General features: G+C 45.1%; 1 protein-coding gene across 3 annotated transcripts in view; it reads left to right on the top strand.

Moving 5' to 3' along the window:
- Positions 1-18,773, top strand: part of HDGFL2 (HDGF like 2) — a 663,710-nt gene that overhangs the window by 546,542 nt on the left and 98,395 nt on the right. The window lies entirely within an intron of this gene.

Genomic DNA, 18,773 nt, shown 5'->3' with positions numbered 1-18,773 from the left:
CCTTTCTGGTGTGACTCAATGTACCGGTAGTATTCCTAAGAATACTACATTGGCGGTCCTTTTCCTCAATTTACTGTAGCTCCCAGGTCCCTAAAATCGTTCTTTAGGACACTCCATCTGCCTCTGATTTTGTCATTGATGCCAACGTGCACCGTGACAGCCAGGTCTTCCTCAGCCCCTCCCAGTAATCTGTCCACAATTGTGATGTGCCGAACCAGAGCGCCCCGTAGACAAAATACAGTTCAGCGTGTCAGGTCTTTGTTACAGATTACCCTCTCTGTCCTTCTAAGAATTGAGTCCCCTACCACCAGAATCTCTTTCCTTTCCCTTCCCTTCTGGAGAACGGAAAAAATCCATAGATGGATGTAAATTCAACTTGTCCCTGCTGAACCAGCTGAATTTTGATCCATCTATGGCCAGCTTAAAGCGGGAGTCCACCGGGACTCCGCGTTTTATTTTTTTTATTTTTTTAAAAGCCAGCAGCTAAAAATACTGCAGCTGCTGACTTTTAAAATAGTGACACTTACCTGTCCAGCGCGCCCGCGATGTCGGCACCCGAAGCCGATCGCTAGGTCGTCTGTCGGGTCCTGCCGCCGCCATCTTGGGTATGGGAATCAGGAAATGGAGCCTTTCGGCTTCATTTCCCGGTTCCCTACTGCGCATGCGCGAGCCGCGCGACGCAATTCGGACGGTCCCCGCTGCCTCTGGGAACTGTGTGTTTCCCAGCAGGCAGCGGGGCACTTGCGCAAAGGGGCGGGCAGTTGCGGAAAGGGGCGTAATCTACGCCCCTTTCCACAGACAGCTATCCCGGAAGTGGGTGCAGTTACCTGGATTATCCAGGTAACTGCACCCCCCTCCCCCCTGAAAGGTGCCAATTGTGGCGCCAGGGGGGGGGGGGGGGGATTTCGATGAGCGGAGGTCCATTTTAGGGTGGACCTCCGCTTTAAGAATAAATGGGCAGTGAAAAAACTCCTCCACACCATCTTATGACTGGGACCTTGCTGTTATAGTCACATATATATATATATATATATGAGCAGGGGCTGCCCAGCCAAATATGATAGCATTTGGTCTGAATGGCTGAGTCTACTTATCCCCCCCCCCCCCCCCCCCCCTTAATGTAACCTATAAACTACAACTCAGTTGAACAACAAACTGAAATCTTTTAGGTGGAGGGAAGTAAAAAAAAAATGAAAATATGGCTGCAGAAGTGTGCACACCCTTAAACTAATACTTTGTTGAAGCACCTTTTTATATATTTTTTTTTTTTTTTTTACAGCATTCTGTTTTTTTTCTCAAAACGTTTTATTGAATTTTGTCAAAAGCAGGGTACAGAGATACCAAAAACAAATAATAAAACAGAACAAATTATAATATGTATGTTAAAAGCATATTCAATTCTCGTAAGTAACAAGGCAATATATACCATATTTATTGGCGTATAACACGCACCCCAAGTTTAGGAGGGGATTTTAAGGAAAAAAAAAAAAAAAACTTACATTCAAATGCCCATCAATGCAGCCTTATCAATGTCCATCTGAAGCATTGTCAGTGTCATTTGTAGCCTTGTCCTGCAGCCTGTCCATCATTGCAGCCTTGTCCTGCAGCCTGTCCATCATTGCAGCCTTGTCCTGCAGCCTGTCCATCATTGCAGCCTTGTCATGCAGCCTGTCCATCATTGCAGCCTTGTCATGCAGCCTGTCCATCGTTGCAGCCTTGTCATGCAGCCTGTCCATCGTTGCAGCCTTGTCTTGCAGCCTGTCCATCGTTGCAGCCTTGTCTTGCAGCCTGTCCATCGTTGCAGCCTTGTCTTGCAGCCTGTCCATCGTTGCAGCCTTGTCTTGCAGCCTGTCCATCGTTGCAGCCTTGTCTTGCAGCCTGTCCATCGTTGCAGCCTTGTCTTGCAGCCTGTCCATCGTTGCAGCCTCGTCCTGCAGCCTGTCCATCGTTGCAGCCTCGTCCTGCAGCCTGTCCATCGTTGCAGCCTGTCCATCGTTGCAGCCTGTCCATCGTTGCAGTCTCGTCCTGCAGCCTGTCCATCGTTGCAGCCTCGTCCTGCAGCCTGTCCATCGTTGCAGCCTCGTCCTGCAGCCTGTCCATCGTTGCAGCCTCGTCCTGCAGCCTGTCCATCGTTGCAGCCTCGTCCTGCAGCCTGTCCATCGTTGCAGCCTCGTCCTGCAGCCTGTCCATCGTTGCAGCCTCGTCCTGCAGCCTGTCCATCGTTGCAGCCTTGTGCATCGTTGTCCCCTTGTGTTAATTGGATATTTTTTTTATTTTTTTATTTTTATTTTTTTTATTGCACCGGCGAGATGTCCTGTGTATCTCTACGGCGCCCGGTAATTCTTTGGCTCTTCTTGCGGCTTTCTGCCACGTTCGCCCATTCTCGGCGGCTGTCGGGCGCTTTCGGTGGTTTTCCGAGAATGGCCGAAAGCCTCCGAGAATGGCTGAACGTGGCAGAAATCCGCAAGAAGAGCCGGAGGCGGCCGAAAGCCACCCAGAGGCTCAAAATCGCTCAGAAATCGCGGATGATTGGCGTATAACACGCACCCACGATTTCCCCCTGATTTTAAGGGGAGAAAAGTGCGTGTTATACGCCGATAAATACGGTAGATACTAAAACCCATTCACTGCGGCATTTGACCAGATTACAATGCACTGTCTTGCTCTAAGCTTCTTCGTTCCCTATGCCCACTAGAGGGGGCAAACCTCCCCTCCGGCACCCCTACTGGGTTCACACTGTGCCTCGGGAGGGGATACCCGCCATCCCCCACTGAGCCTATACCCAGATCAGTGTTTGCGGTGCTTAACCGTTTCCTGACCAGCGCACACGGGCATACCCGCGATCGTCTCACGGGACGGCTGAATGGAGGAAATGCCGTGTAAACAGCATTTCTCCATTCTGCCTAGCAATTAGTGACGCTGATCTCTGCTCCATGTGATTGGAGCAGAGATCAGTGTTCACTAAATGAAAGCCCAACCCCCCCCCCCCACAGTTAGTAACACACCCCTAGGAACACTTAACCCCTACACTGCCACCCACTGGTTAACCCCTTCACTGCCAGTGTCATTTACACAGGAATCACTGCATTTATATCGCAGTGATTATTGTATAAATGACAATGGTCCCAAAAATGTGTAAAAAATGGCCGATGTGTCCGCCACAATGTCGCAGTCACAATAAAAATCGCTGATCGCCGCCATTACTAGTAAAAAAATAAATAATAAAAAAATATTAATAAAAATGCCATAAAACTATCCCTATTTTGTAAACGCTATAACTTTTGCGCAAACCAATCAATAATCACTTATTGTGATTTTTTTTTTTTTTTTTTTTTTACCAAAAATATGTAGAAGAATATGTATCGGCCTAAACTGAGGGAAAAAAAAAAGATGTTTTTTTTTATAGTTTTGGGGGATATTTATTATAACAAAAAGTAAAAAAAAAATGTGTTTTTTTTTTCAAAATTGTCGCTCTATTTTTGTTTATAGCGCAAAAAATAAAAACCGCAGGGGTGATCAAATACCGCCAAAAGAAAGCTCTATTTGTGGGAAAAAAAGGACGTCAATTTTGTTCGGGAGCCATGTCGCACGACCACGCAATTGTCAGTTAAAGTGACGCAATCACAAAAAGTGGTCTGGTCTTTGACCAGCAAAATGGTCCGGTCTGTAACTGGTTAATGAGTTTGCTCATTGACCTGAGAATGTAAATATGTCCTTGATTCAAACAGTGTCATTACCCGGAACAAAGTGTTCTAGAGAACTATTGATAGTAAGAGAGAAACGAAAAGATATAAAACTTTGAGAAAACAAAAAGAAAAGTTAAATTATAATGTTGAGTTATCTTTAGAGCATTGCATATATGTGCATAGCTTCTTTAGGTTTAGTCGTACTCAGATCTATGCGTATTATACCAGTCAGTCCGCGGTTTCCAATTCCGGTATGAGGTTTGGAATCTACCCTGGGGTGAAGCAAACATAATTTTGTAGGTAACGTGCACATTAGTTGTCATTGTGATTTCCTTCAACGATGGAGGGTTTGGGTCTCACCAATGTCTAGCTATTACTAGTCTGGCGCTTAATAAGATATGGGATACTATTCCCCTAATGGATTTTGGGAGCATATCGATGCCCAGAGATAGGATAGCCAGTCCCGGAGTTTTGGGGATTTGGTATTGGACTACAAGTATAAGCATAATGAATAATGCATCCCAAAGCCGATATATTTGTGGGCACTCCCAAACGATGTGAAAGAGGGTACCTATACAGTTGCAGTTCCTCCAACACATAGGAAATGTATGGTTATTGAATTTAGAAAATTTTTGTGGTGTTAAGTACCAGCGCGATAGTATTTTTTGTGTTAATTCCATTGGATTTATGGATCTGGTAGATGAGTAAGTTACACTAAGAGCCCTCTGCCATTGATCAAGCGTTTGGGCTACTCCCAGGTCACGTTCCCAGGTGTGAACGTTGACATTTTTTATACAAACGATAGTTTAAGGATGTTATAAAAGAGAGAAATCCCTTTAGTGGTGGACATATACTTGGTAAAATACAATGCTATCCGCCATGGGAGATGAATGGAGACTGTAGGATTGGTGCAAAGTAAGTGATTAATTTGCGGATATCGGTATTGTTCAGGATTTTGTAGGTCAAATTCAATTTGTAAAGTTCTAAATGTTTTTACTGCGGGGCCAATCAGAAGGTCTGATATGTTACGGATTCCCTTTTCTGCCCAATGAGTTATGCACAGGTCAGGGGTAATTCCGGATAGGTAGGAGAGAGGAATTGGTAGTGGTGAACTCGGAAGGGATGACATATGGTGTCTCAGTAGAGTTTTCCAGGCCTGAAGGGGTACTTTTATTGAAGGTGCTAGCTGTGTGTTGTGGGTGTTTGAATGTGTGGTTGTCATTAAATAGTTAAAAGGATTTCTAGGAGTCAGTGAGTTGGGAAACCAAGTTCTTAGTTGAGCTAGAATGGAGGCCATACAGTAGTCTTTACCAAAATATTGCCCACTTCCCCCCGCATTTCTGGAAGCGATGGAATTTTTAAGGGCCCATCTAGCTTTTTTCCCCTTCCGTGGATACTTGTTGATAATGGACTGTATTTTATAAAAGAAATAATTGGGGACTGGAATGTGAAGGGTCCTAAACAAATATATACGTTGGGGCAAGATCATCATTTTGAAGGCTGCTAAGCGACCTGACCATAGAAGTTCTACTTTGGCTAGTGCATGAAGCTTCAATGGGAGCGTATTAATAAAGGGAACATAGTTGGCTTGGAATAGCTCATCTGTGGATGCAGTTAGGGTGATTCCTAGATACTTAATACCATTATCACTCCACACAAATGGATACCATGCGCTGAGCTGGTTCCGCAGTTGTGTGCTTATGCCCATACCTAGTATATCTGATTTACTTTCATTAATTTTTATAATAGGAGGCTTTGTTAAACAGTTGAAGAATGTTGTATACCGAAGCCAGGGTTTTTTAAGGGTCTGTGAGCATCATAATGATGTCATCAGCGAATAAGCTGATGATGTGTTCGGAATTATGAGTTTGAAATCCCTTAGAATCTTGATGGGACCTTATAAGATTTGCTAGTGGTTCTAGAACCAAGTTAAAGACTAGAGGGGAAAGTGGGCACCCTTGTCGGGTGCCACTGAAAATGCCGAATGGTTTGGAGAGTACCCCTGATGTATATACTTGGGCTGAGGGTGCCGAATACAAGGCCATAATTGCTGATAAGATAGATCCAGAAAACCCAAATTTTTCTAAAACCTTATACATATACCCCCAATGAACTCTATCGAAGGGCTTCTCTGTGTCCAATGCAAGAAGCAGAGTAGGCTCACCCCGAGTTTTAGCTAAATGAATGATATTAGTAAGCCTCCTGGTAGCATCGGAAGTCTGTCGCCCTTTGATGAATCCGGTCTGATCTAAATGTATCAGCTGGGGTAATATATCTATCAGGCAGGTAGCCAGAAGTTTTGCATATAATTTCAGATCTGAATTGAGTAACGATATAGGGTCGGAAATTAGCAGGAATATTAGGATCTTTCCCTGGCTTGGGTAGAGTTACTATTATAGCATTCAACATTTCTGGTGGGAAGGACGAAGAGGCAGCGGCTGGGTTAAATAGATTAGTCAGATGCGGGATAGAAGTAGCTTGAATGTTTGGTAGTATTCCCTTGTGAAGCCGTCTGGGCCTGGAGATTTGTTGGTCGGTATGGAGTCTATTGTGTCTTGTATTTCTGTTATAGTAAACAGCGAGTTTAAGTATTCTAGTTGTTGTGGGCTAAGAGATGGTACTGCAATTTATTTTAGGAAATCCTCCATCATGTCAGAGGTGGGTTTGGTCGATTCACTATCATCTTTGAGGTTACATAGGGCGCCATAATAATTGCTAAAGGTGTCGGCTATATCTTGTGGATGATGCAATTTCGTTTTTTTGTCGGGGTGTAGGATATATGGAATTTTAGCTTTCCTTCTGTGTTCTTTGTGCTGGTGAGCTAATAGCTTTCCAGCTCTGTTGCCTTGGGTGTAGTAAGTCATTTTTAGTGTGTTTTTCAAAATTCTCTAATAACAAGAGCCTAAGGACATATCTTAATTGGTGTAGTCTGTTTGGAAGTACTGGGGATGTTTGTCTTTTGTTTATAGATTCTAATTTATGTATTTCGTCTGTGATTTCTTTTAATTTGTTTTGCCGCTGCCTCCTCGCCCTAGCCCACAATTTTATAAGAATTCCTCTAATAAATGCCTTATGGCCATTCCAAAGGATGAACGAATTTTGCATAGAAGGGCCATTAATGGCAAAGTTTTCTCATAAATGCTCTTCAATAAGTCGTTTGGTTTCCGGCTGCTGCATCAGGTGAGAGTTGGCTCTCCATAAAGGGATTGAATTGACTGTGGAAGTATCCGTGATCTTAAGCGTTATAGAGGCATGGTCCGACCATGTGATAGTTTATAGATGAGGAGATCGATTTAGTTAAAGTCCGTTGATCCGTCAAAAATAGGTAAATTCTAGTATATATATACGATGTGGGGCAGAGAAAAAAGTGTAATATGTTTCTCCAGCATGCAGACACCGCCACACATCGTACAGCTCTTCTTTGTGTAGAGCTTCTTGGAGAGACGATGTTCGGCGTTTCACCTTCCTGGTTGTGTCTATAGATGGATCGGGAACTATATTAAAGTCACCGCAGATGACAAGCAGACCTTTCCGGTGGGTGTTGATTTTTTTCATGAGCTTGTGGAAAAAGCTTATCTGGTGTTTATTTGGGGCGTACATGTTGACAATGGTATAAGTCACTTGGTTGATGTCGCACACCAATATTATATAGTGACCAAAAGGGTCTGCAATTTCGGTATGCAGTGTAAATGCTACAGTATCCCTTATGGTCGTCATTGCCCCTTTGGTTTTTTGTATCTGCATTGGCAAAAAAGGTGTAAGGAAAGTTCCTATGAGTGCATTTTGGGGCTGCCAATTTGCAGAAGTGGGTTTCCTGTGCACACAGGACATCCGACTTATTGATCAGTGCCTCTTTCCATAGGGACTTCCGTTTCATAGAGTGGTTTAGACCCCTTGCATTAATGGATAGAAATTTGAGGGCCATGGGGATTTTTTTTTTAGAATATGAGATGTAGCGTTTTATAATCAAAGATGGAGCAAATGCTCTCTCCTGTGGGCATAGTATTTGGGGCAATGACTGAATTAAGTAGAAAGTACTCACTGTGAGTCCAGGAGTGTAACAGAAGGCTTTGAAGGTTTTTGATCCGTGGATTCTGAGTAATCCGGTCTGCATGCACTGTCTTGGTCCTGGTATGGTGCTGTAGAGGTATGATGGTAAGCTATGCACTTTAAGAAAAAAATAAAACAAAGAAAAAAAAACTTGAATAGAAAAACTGAACAAATAACTTTGAGCCTGGTAGGTGAAATGGCATGTAACAACACAATTCCCGTATAGCTTGAGGGAGAAACTCTCCAAGGGGTTCCGACAGCTGTTACCCTTGTGGAGCTAACAGTTGCTCCAATAACTTGGGGATACATTCTGGCCTAAGGGCTATTCCGATCCCTTCTGTAGGGAACATGTTGGACGCCTCTATTAAGAATACATTAAGTATGCAATTTGGCCTTTCTGTGTGTAACTGTTGTCCAGTCTGGGCTGGATGTCTGTCGGTTAGATTTGTGTTCAGTGACTTCACTGGAATCTGGCAGAATGTTCCACACTCTCAACAGGGAGATGCCTTTATCTAGAGAGTCCACCATAAACATTTTGTCTTGTTTTGTGATGGCGATTTTAGTGGGGTAGCCCCATCTGTAGGGAATGTTATGATTTCTAAGCTCCTTTGTAATGGTGTTTAGGTTTCTCCTTTTTTGCAGTGTATGTTGAGAGAGGTCAGCATAAACTTGTAGGTTTTGGTACTGGGAAGGGATCTTGTCTTTATCCTTAGCATGGAAGAAATGTATGCAGAGTATGACATCCCTGGGAACAGCATCAGGAAGGTGTGAGGGTTTAGGGAGTCTGTGGATTCTGTCTATAGTTAGTTCCACACTTGAGAGGTCAGGCAGGAGAGATGCAAAAAGGTTGGTCACATACGATCTCGGGTCTGAGGGTTGGACCGATTCGGGGGACCACCCGTATTTTAAGATTATTCCTTCTTGACCTGTCTTTGATATCAGCAATTTTGTTTTTAATCCATGCTGTTGCATTCTCCTTTTCTTCATTTGCATCCACTAGATCGTTAATGGTGGAGGCATATTCCCCCACCTTATTCTCAATGTGTTCCACCCTAGACGTCACTGCACTCAGATCCCCACTAAACCTGTGTATGCAGTTCATCATGACAGCTTGCAGTGTGCTCCTCAAAGACACTAGCATGTCCTTGAGAACAGTGTCCAGGACAGACTGATTTGTGGTGGGGAAGGCGTTGATCGAGTCAAGGAGCTCCCTGGTATTATCTCCTGAATCAGAAGCAGGGCTTGCTGCGGGGCTGCATCCAACCCCATCCAGCTTCAATTTTGTTTTAGCTGGGCTCCCGGATGGTGAGGGGGATTGTAGGGAGTTTTGGCTTGCAAAAGAGTCATTATATCTAGGGGATGCCGTCGCTGAATCAGTTTCAGGCCTATTCCTATGGGGATCTGTGTGTGGAGGTCCGGCACCATTTTGCCTACCTCCATGCCTTGGCTGTGTGAAGTAGTCCGTCAGCCTCTGAGGTTTCGATGACCCCTTCCTCTTGCCCATTATGATGCTCAGGTGTGCCCAGATCAGATCGCCAACTGGGGTGATGAAAACCAGGGTTCGCAAGTGCAGTTTTTAGCCGCTGTGTCCCTGAAGGTGCCAGAGCTCCTAGATCAAGCTGCCATGCAGCTCTGCCACAGGCAACGCCCCCCACATTCAGTCTTTTTGGGTATGAGTCTACCTGTATGGTACATCTTAATTTGGTGATATTTCTCTACTCTTCTTTGCAAAAACACTCCAAATCTGTCAGATTGCGAGGGCATCTCCTCTTCAGAGCACCCCACAGGTTTTCAATCAGATTTGAGCCTGAAATCTGGCTGGACCATTCCTAAACTTTAATCATTTTCTGGTGAAGCCATTCCTTTGTTGATTTGGCTGTATGCTTTGGGTCGTTTTCATACTGAAAGATGAAGTTCCTCTTAATGTTGAGCTTTCTAGCAGAAGCCTGAAGGTTTTGTGTCAATATTGACTGATATTTGGAACTGTTCATAATTCTCTCTACCTTGACTAAGGCCCCTGTTCCAGCTGAAGAAAAACAGCCCCAAAGCATGATGCTGCCACCACCATTCTTCACTGTGGGTATGGTGCTCTTTTAGTGATGTGCAGTGGTGTTTTGCGCCAAACCTATCTTTTGGAATTATGGCCAAAAAGTTCAACCTTGGTTTCATCAGACCATAACGCATTTTCCGATATGCTTTTGGGAGACTACAAATGTGTTTTTGCAAAAATTAGCCAGGTGTGGATGTTTTTTCTTCCTAGGAAAGGGCTTTCTTCTTGCCACTCTACCCCATAGCGCACACATACAAAGAATATTGGAGATTGTTGTCACGTGTACCTGCAGCACCTTTGATGTTGTTGCCGTCCTCTTGGCAAGCCTCCCTGACCATTTTTATTCTCGTCTTTTCATCAGTTTTGGAGGGATGTCTAGTTCTTGGTAATTTCACTTGGCGGAGTTTAGAAACTATATAAACCTGCACCTCAAGGGGCAGATTAGATAATCATAACACATGTAAAGGCATGTATGTTGAAATGCAAGAGAAATTGGCCTCAGAAGTTTGCTTTAATACCTTGGCTTTGCTATCATGTTATTGCTTTGATTGGCTTTTGGACCCCTTTCACACTGCTTAGCTTTTCAGACGTTAAAAATAGTGCCTGAAAAGCACCCCTCATGCCTCCCTAGTGTGACTGCCCGAGTGCTTTCACACTGGGGCGGTGTGCTTGCAGGATGGGAAAAAAAGTCCTGAAATCGGCACCTTTGGGGCGGTGCGAGAGCGGGGTATACACCGCTCCCAGGAAAAAAGGAAAACCCGACTTGGTTGGGACTTTCAAAAGCAGCACCACCACTGGTACAGAATAAAAAGCATGTATTTATAGATATAACATTTGATCATAAATACAGGTATTGGGGGCGTGGTCTCGGCATGCAGCGGTGAGGACGCACTGTCCCTGAGCTCCGGCGCTGACCCCGCTATTATAGCACTTTTTCGCCGCATGAAGTTCTCCACACACCCGGGAACGATGGGTAGGAGAACCGGCAAGTCCCTGCCGAAGTCAGGGCGCATCCGAAGGATCGATCAAACGGTTCCTGGCGGAACCTGATGAGGTGGGGGACATGGATGGCCTAGGCCGCTCTCCACTTAACACGAGCGCAATCGCAAGCCCCGCCCCCCGCCCCAGGCCTGAACGCAGACCGCAATCCCCGGCCTCGTCGGCGGGCTCTGACGGGGAAGAGAGTGAGCCAAGACGTTCGGAAGTGGCAACGCTGGTGAGCGGACTTCCCACTAAGTCTGAGCTGGCATCGATGCTCTTGGGGCTCGGGAAATCCATCAAGAGAGAAGTGTCCACTGTCCGTTCGGATCTCGCGCAAGTTTTGGACCGGGTGGAGGAGACTGAGCAGAGGCTGGACAGACATGCTACCACCATTAGGTCTCTGCAAGCAACTACCCGCTCCCTCGCTATCGCTCATCGGTCTGCCCTCTATAAGATCGAGGACCAGGAGAACCGTAATAGACGGAACAACATCCGTATCCGGGGGCTCCCGAGATGACCGGGGACGAGGACCTCCTCCCAACGGTAAGATGCATCTTTAACGGCCTCTTGGGGAATGCGGCTGACCATCCTTTGAAAATTGACCGAGTTCATAGGGCCCTCCGCCCGTGTAACCTGGCGGTGGAGACTCCGCGTGATGTGATCTGCAGAGTGCACTATTTTGAAGAGAAGGAACGCATCATGAAAAAACTCAAGGGGACCCCAGTCCTGGACTTTGATGGGGCATCACTCTCTTTCTTTCCTGATTTGGCCAGGGAGACCCTGGAGAGACGCAGGGCCCTGCGTCCCCTAACTGAGAAACTGCACTTGTCCTCCATCAACTACCGGTGGAGTTTCCCTGCCGCCCTGATCGCACACAGAGATGGGAAGACGGCGGTTCTGCGTTTCCCAGAGGATCTGGAAAAATTCTGCATGGATGTGAGCATATCCCCCCCCCAGACTTACCAGGTTGGCAGGAAGGCATCCCTCCCCTACCGAATAATCCTGAGGAACCATGGCAGGAAGTGTCTCGCAAGCAACGCGTCCCCTCTTTTAGCCCGCCCAATGTGCATACATAGAAGACACGTCTGATGGCACTCATCTGTCCAGTATTCCGCTCTGCTGGCGCAGCTTCCCTGGGCCCGCAAGTATAACAAGTTGTTTATGTTACTTTTCATTTTTATTTCTGTTTTGGTGTTTAACGCCATACTCTCAAAGCTGCCTACGGGGAGCCTAATTTAATAGGAACGAAGATCCGGTGTGCCTACGGTTGGTCCCACATTGGGGATACTCAGGACATGCCCCTGACTGTCTCTACCTAATGACACTTGGTTCCCCTATTATGAACGTTGGTAGCTGATATTCTCAGCTCTTGTGTTTCTTTATGGGTACATGATCTCTGTGCTATTTTTTATTTTTTTTTCATTTATGTGTTATTATATACTTTGTAATTTGGGGTTGGAGCCGGAGCTGCGGCCTGCGACTTCTGTTTTGGACGGTTGCGGGTTGCTGCTGCCTGGCCCCATTTGTTTTCCCTCCGGGGGGCGTTGGGCGGGTCTTGGCCCCCGGGCTCTGGTCGTTTCGATGGCTGGGGGTCCGGGGGGGGGCCCGGTCGATTGCCCCTTTTCTGCACTGCGATCGGCTGCGTGCGCATGCCGCGGTAGACCCAATTGGGTCTGGGTTGTGTGTGCTGCAGGGGTTGCAAGTGATCACCTGTAATACTTACCTTCTCACTACTCTCCTTCTCTCTCCTCTCCTTTTCACACTCTTTCTTTCATCCCCCCTGCCCCTTACTTCCCCTGCCTCTGGTCCTATTTCCTGGTACTGGTTTGTATTTGGAGCTCTCTGATGGATCCCCATGGCCGCGGTGGAATTGCTATCGTTAAACGTTAGGGGCCTCCATGCCCCTGGTAAACGTCATAACTTATATCGGGAACTGGGTCGCCTGCGTGGGGACATTGTCTTCTTACAGGAGACCCACCTTACCCACACCACTTCAGTGAAATTATTCTCCCCGCAATACCCAACCTGGTATTATAGTCTCTCTGATGTGCATAAAGCAAAGGGTGTGGCCATTGGGTTCCGCAGAGGTACCCCTTTTAATATGGTGGAGATGTTGAGTGACCCTCACGCACGCTTTCTGTTCCTCAGCAGGCTGGGCGGGATGCGATGTACGTTGGCAACCCTCTATGCTCCTAATCGAGATCAGGCCACCTTTATTGCCACTACGCTTAGGAAATTGAGGGATTTTGCTGGTGGATGTGTTGTCCTGGCTGGAGATTTTAATGTCCCATTGGAACCGGGGTTTGATACGTCCATGGGAAAGTCTTCGGTTCCTCGTAAGCATCTTGCATATATTCGTAAACGCTTGTGTGACGCCCAGTTAATGGATGTATGGAGGATAATGCATCCGCGGGCAAGAGACTACACGTATTACTTGAGCGCCCACCAATCCTATTCCAGGATTGATTTTTTCTTTCTTGATCACCACCACCTTTCCCTATTAACAAATTCAGAAATTGCTTCATCAACCATATCTGATCATGCCCCCATTTTGCTTACCATTAATATCTCTTCGTTGCCCCGAAAACCAACCAATTGGAAATTGAATGAGAACCTTATTAGTGAGGAGGCAGACAAAGTACATATGCAAGAGGAACTAAATCAATATTTCAAAGACAATACCCACCCAGATGTTTCCCCAGGCGTACTATGGGAAGCCCATAAGGCCCATATGAGAGGTAAATTTATGGAGTTGGGATCCAGAAGTAAAAAGGAATTTGCGCAGCAACAATCTAAGCTATTGTCAGAAATTAGTGCCCTTGAGTCACAACACAAGGTCAGTCTCGCACAAGCCACACTGCATAACCTAACAGTAAAGCGGGAGGAGTTGAAGGCTATGTACCATGAGCAATGGAAACGAGAAGCCCGTAGGGTGTCACAAAAATTCCATGAATGGGGTAATAAACCGGGGAGGCTTTTGGCTCGTTCCCTACAACAGGCAAAAACCAGGGCTTTCATTGATAAAATTAAGACAGCTTCTGACACTCTCACGCATGAGACCACAAATATAGCCAAGGAGTTTCATGCATTTTACCAACGCCTATACCATGTCCCTCACTCTGTGCCGGACTTGGTGGCTAGGAGAGCCCTGATCCGAGACTACCTACAGCAGGCCAACTTGCCCAAACTGAACTCAGAGGTCCTCGCTTCGTTGGATGGAGAGTTTTCTGTCCAGGAGTTCAACGTGGCACTGAAGGCTATGGCGAGCGGCAAGGCCCCTGGACCGAATGGCTTTACGGCCTTTTATTATAAGACCTTTGCAGAGGCCTTGCTGCCGCGCCTCGCCTCTTATGCTAACACGATCTCACAGGGGGGGACACTCCGTCCGGAGACTCTACACGCACATATCTCAGTGATTCCTAAGTCAGGGAAGGACCCTAGTTTATGCGGGAGTTATCGACCTATATCTCTCTTGAATTTAGACGCTAAACTGTATGCCAAAGTTATAGCGAACAGGCTTCTACCCCTGCTTCCACGCTGGGTTTCCAGTGATCAGACTGGGTTTATCCCGGGTAGGGAGGCACGCCATAATGCCCTCCGCACCCTGTCCCTGATGGCTTTTGTTAGGGGGTCCCACCCTGTTACTTTCTACAGACGCGGAAAAAGCGTTTGACAGGGTGGACTGGGAGTATCTCATGGCAGCCCTGTCTCACTTGGGAATCAGCCAAACCTTTCTATCTCACATTTCAGCACTATACCACTCCCCTACAGCTCAAATTCGCGTTAATGGTACCCTAAGTGAATCCTTTACACTCTATAATGGTACACGTCAGGGCTGCCCCCTTTCACCGATTTTATTCGCTCTATCCCTGGAACCCTTCCTCTCTACAATTAAAAACAATCCAAACATCCATGGGATCACTGTTGGTGATCGAGAACATAAATACGCTGCCTATGCGGATGATATTTTGTTTTACATACAACAACCCCTGATTTCCCTTCCCAATCTGTTGTCTGCCTTCTCACAAATCGGTATCATATCTAATTTTAAAATTAACATGTCCAAATCTGAGATTCTCAACGTCTCTATCCCCGGGTAAACTGTTGATCGCCTTAAAGATTCCTTCCCATTTAGCTGGCAAAAACACAAAATAAAATATTTAGGCATCTATCTTACACCTAAACCCCAGACTTTATTTCACGCTAACTTTATACCCCTTCTTAACTCAATTCGAATGGACTTACAAAGATGGTCCCAAGTCGCACATTCGTGGTTGGGGAAAATTAGTGTAATTAAGATGAATATCCTACCCCGGATTCTTTTTTTACTCCAGATGATTCCAGTGGGTATTCCAGCTAGTTTTTTCACACTCATAGATTCACTGATCGGCAGATATATATGGAACAGAAAGCGTCCGAGACTGTCCCGAGCCCTTCTAGCCAGACCTAAACGGCTGGGGGGCCTGGCTTTACCTAATGCGAAACTTTACTTTTTAGCCGTTGTTTTAAACAGGATATCGGACTGGAAATATCACAAACATTCTAAACTGTGGGTTGCCCTTGAATTGGTGCTCAGTGGCACGGACCTCTACACCAAAGTATGAATCCCCAGGAAACATAGGTCGTTAGCACCCAGCTCCTCCCCTCTCATCTACTCTACTCTACGGACCTGGGACTCGATATGTAAAAAACACAAGTGGTTATATCACTCTCCCATTATGCCTCTGACTGGTCATAATTACTTCCCACCAGGAAACATTGACCCTAGAATTCATTCCTGGAACTTGGGTAATACACCCCTGCTACATCATGTCGCCAACCAGGATGGCATTGTGCCTCTATCTCAACTAATACCTCTCTCACGGGCAACGCCCATGGATCACTGGACCTACCGTCAACTTGCAGCCTTTGTATACTCCCTGCCGAAACCACTGCGCTCACTGGCTGATTTAACATCGATTGAATCGGCTTTCGCGGAAGACCAGCCTGTGGAGAGGCCTTTACCCTTCTTTTACCACGCTTTACAGCTTTTGTTGATTAAGGGCTACCCCTCCTTTCTGACTAACTGGGAGAAAGACCTTCATAGTGAGGTCTCGGAGGCACAAAAATCTACTATATTATCTATGGCTCATCTAACATCTACGGCCTTCAAAACGGCAGAAGTGAACTATAAATTGTTGACAAGATGGCACTATACCCCAGTTGTCCTACATAAGTTGTTCCCTCAAACTTCGTCTCTCTGTTGGAGAGGCTGTGGGGAACGTGCCACACATGCCCATATTTGGTGGTTCTGCCCACTCATACGGCCTTACTGGCTAACTATTCTACATTGGATGAAAGTCATTTTGGGTTATGAGATACCCAATGACCCATAGGTCATACTTTTTCATGGCACAGGCTCACCAGCAGGATCCTATAAAAAAAATCTTTGACTCCACATTTGCTTAATGCTGCAAAGGCACTTATTCCACGTAGATGGAAGCAACCCACGGCTCCCTCTTTACGTCAGTGGTTGACGGAGGTAGATCGCATATATTATTTGGAGGATCTTACTTACTCCCTACAGAATAAATTGGACCTGGGGAAAAAGATTTGGTCCTGCTGGTTAGCCTTTAAGTGTACATCGGTGTATACGGACATGTCACAAAATGGATAGGACCGAGGCAGACCCTTACTCTCTCTTCGCCTTTCTCCCCTACCCTTTCTGGTTCTTGACCCTCCTCTCTCTATCTTCTCTTTCCACCCTTTTTCTCCCCCCGCTTCCTTTCTATTAGCTTGGTACAATGTTATTTGATTGACGCAACAAGGGACTTTGCAGTCATGCAGTTGCAGCCCCAATTATTGGTTGGTGACTGCTCTTTTTGTTAGGCTGGGTGGGCTTAGAATATAAACGGATATTTACTTTCGAGTTGCTAGCACCTCTGTGTACTATGCCTTGACCTATACCATCTGCAGCTCTTGTCTTACTTTGCACTGTATATTGTATGTGCCAAGCTTCCTGTTAATGTTTCTTTGTTTTCTTCTTTTCAAATAAACATAAATTAAACAAAAATAAATACAGGTAGTGATCAATTAAAAATCATAACAACAACAAAAATAATAATTCTATGCTTGCTATGCACTTTTTTTTTTTTTTTTTTTTGTCTTGATATGCTTTTTAATTGATCACTTCCTGTATGTTTGATCAATTTTTATATGTATAAATGTTTTTTATTCTGTACTAGTGGTGGTGTTGCCTTTGAAAGTTCCAACCAAAGGTTTTTTTTTCTGCATACCAGTTTCTGACATGGTGAAAACTTTTCTATTTACACCGCTTCCAATACGCCCTGCCAATTAAAATAAATGGGCAGCGCTGACGAATCGCCTGCAAAGCACTTCGGCAGCACCACAACGCAAGACTTTTAACCCTTTCTTTGCCCACCAGCGGGGGTTTAAAAGTAGTGGCACTTTACCGCTTATGCCGGCACTGCCCCAGTTTGAAAGTACCCTTACAGCAGTCATATGATCAGGAGCCTATCTTGCTGGCTCCTGATCAGAAGCTGTGACTGAGATCTGTCATTGACAGATTGGTCCATGTGCTTAGGATTGTGTTCTGAGAACTCAGCCTTAGGCTGCTGCGGACACATATACTCAACTTCTGGAAGTTAAAGTCACAAAGTAAGGAGGCATTGGAAAGGCCAAAATGCTGTACAAAATTGGTATCGTTAATGAACCCCACATTCAGTATTTGTAAAATAAATGTTTGATGCACATAATAAAAAAAAATTAGTTTGTAAACTTTCAAAAAGTGAAATTGAACAAATTTTTTATTTAACCGCTTCACACCCAAGGACATCATATGATGTCCTGAACTTTGAGTGAGGATATCTGAATGATGCCTGCAGCTGCAGACATCATTCAGATATCATCTTTTTTTAGCTGACAATTTCCTGCACAGGAAGAACAATCAAAGTGGCAGTTCAGCCACTTAATCGTTCTTGCAGGCGGCAGGAAGGTGCTTCAACGATGCGATTGGTGAGCCGGAGAAGGAATTCACCGGCGCTGGAAGTTGAGCATAGAGATTTTCGGTGACCAGGTGGTCCCAAGTCATCTCTATATCCTTCGGAGGCATAACATTATGAGGTCACATCTGGGCCGCGGAAGTAAACCATGGCAGGGACTCTGCTGGAATGGCCAAGATCATTTATTTTATTTGTTTTTGATCTTGGTCTTTCCAGCCTAGAGAAAACATGTAGGGTCTTATAGACCCCTCATCTCTCCATAAAGAGGACCTGTCGCACACTATTCCTATTACAAGGGATGTTTACATTCCTTATAATAGGAATAAAAGTGATCAGTAAAAAAAAAAATAATGAATAAAAAAAAAAGTTGAGAGTGTAAAATGAAAACGCCCCTGTCCCCACGTGCTCACGCACAGAAGCAAACCCATCCATAATTTGCACCCACCTATGTAAATGGTGTTCATATCACAAACAAGGTATCGCCACGAGCATTAGAACAAGAGCAACAATTCTAGCTCAAGACCTCCTCTGTAACTCTAAACTGGTAACCTGTAAAAAATGTAAAGTGTCGCCTATGGACATTTTTAAATACCAAAGTTCGGTGCCATTCCACAAGTGTGCACAATTTTAACGTGTGATATGTTGGGTATCTATGTGGTATAACATTCTTTCACATTATACAAAAAAAATTGTGCTAACTTCTGAGTAATTTTCTAGCAAAAAAATGATTATATTACATGTAGGAGAGTAGTGATAGAACAGGCCCGATATGGAAATGGTTAAAATGTGCTTCCTTCTAGGGCTGCATTTTCATAATCAATTAGTTGGCCAATTGTTTCGATTAATCGGTTAACAACCTTTAAAAAAAAAAGTGGGTCAAATTGATGTTCATTTTCAACCACAGTGACAGGAAAATTTGGAAATAATAGAAAACTTCTTAGTCAAAGGAATTTTCAGACAGTGTATATGGTTTTCGTTCAGAAATTACATTAATTTTAAAAACAG

This window comes from Lithobates pipiens, unplaced genomic scaffold (assembly GCF_037356315.1).
Source record: "Lithobates pipiens isolate NorthernLeopardFrog02 unplaced genomic scaffold, aLitPip1_a1.2 Scaffold_13, whole genome shotgun sequence".
NCBI classification, from domain to species: Eukaryota; Metazoa; Chordata; class Amphibia; order Anura; family Ranidae; genus Lithobates; species Lithobates pipiens.
The sequence above is the reverse complement of the archived record's forward strand: the minus strand, read 5'-3'. Positions and strand labels throughout refer to the sequence as shown.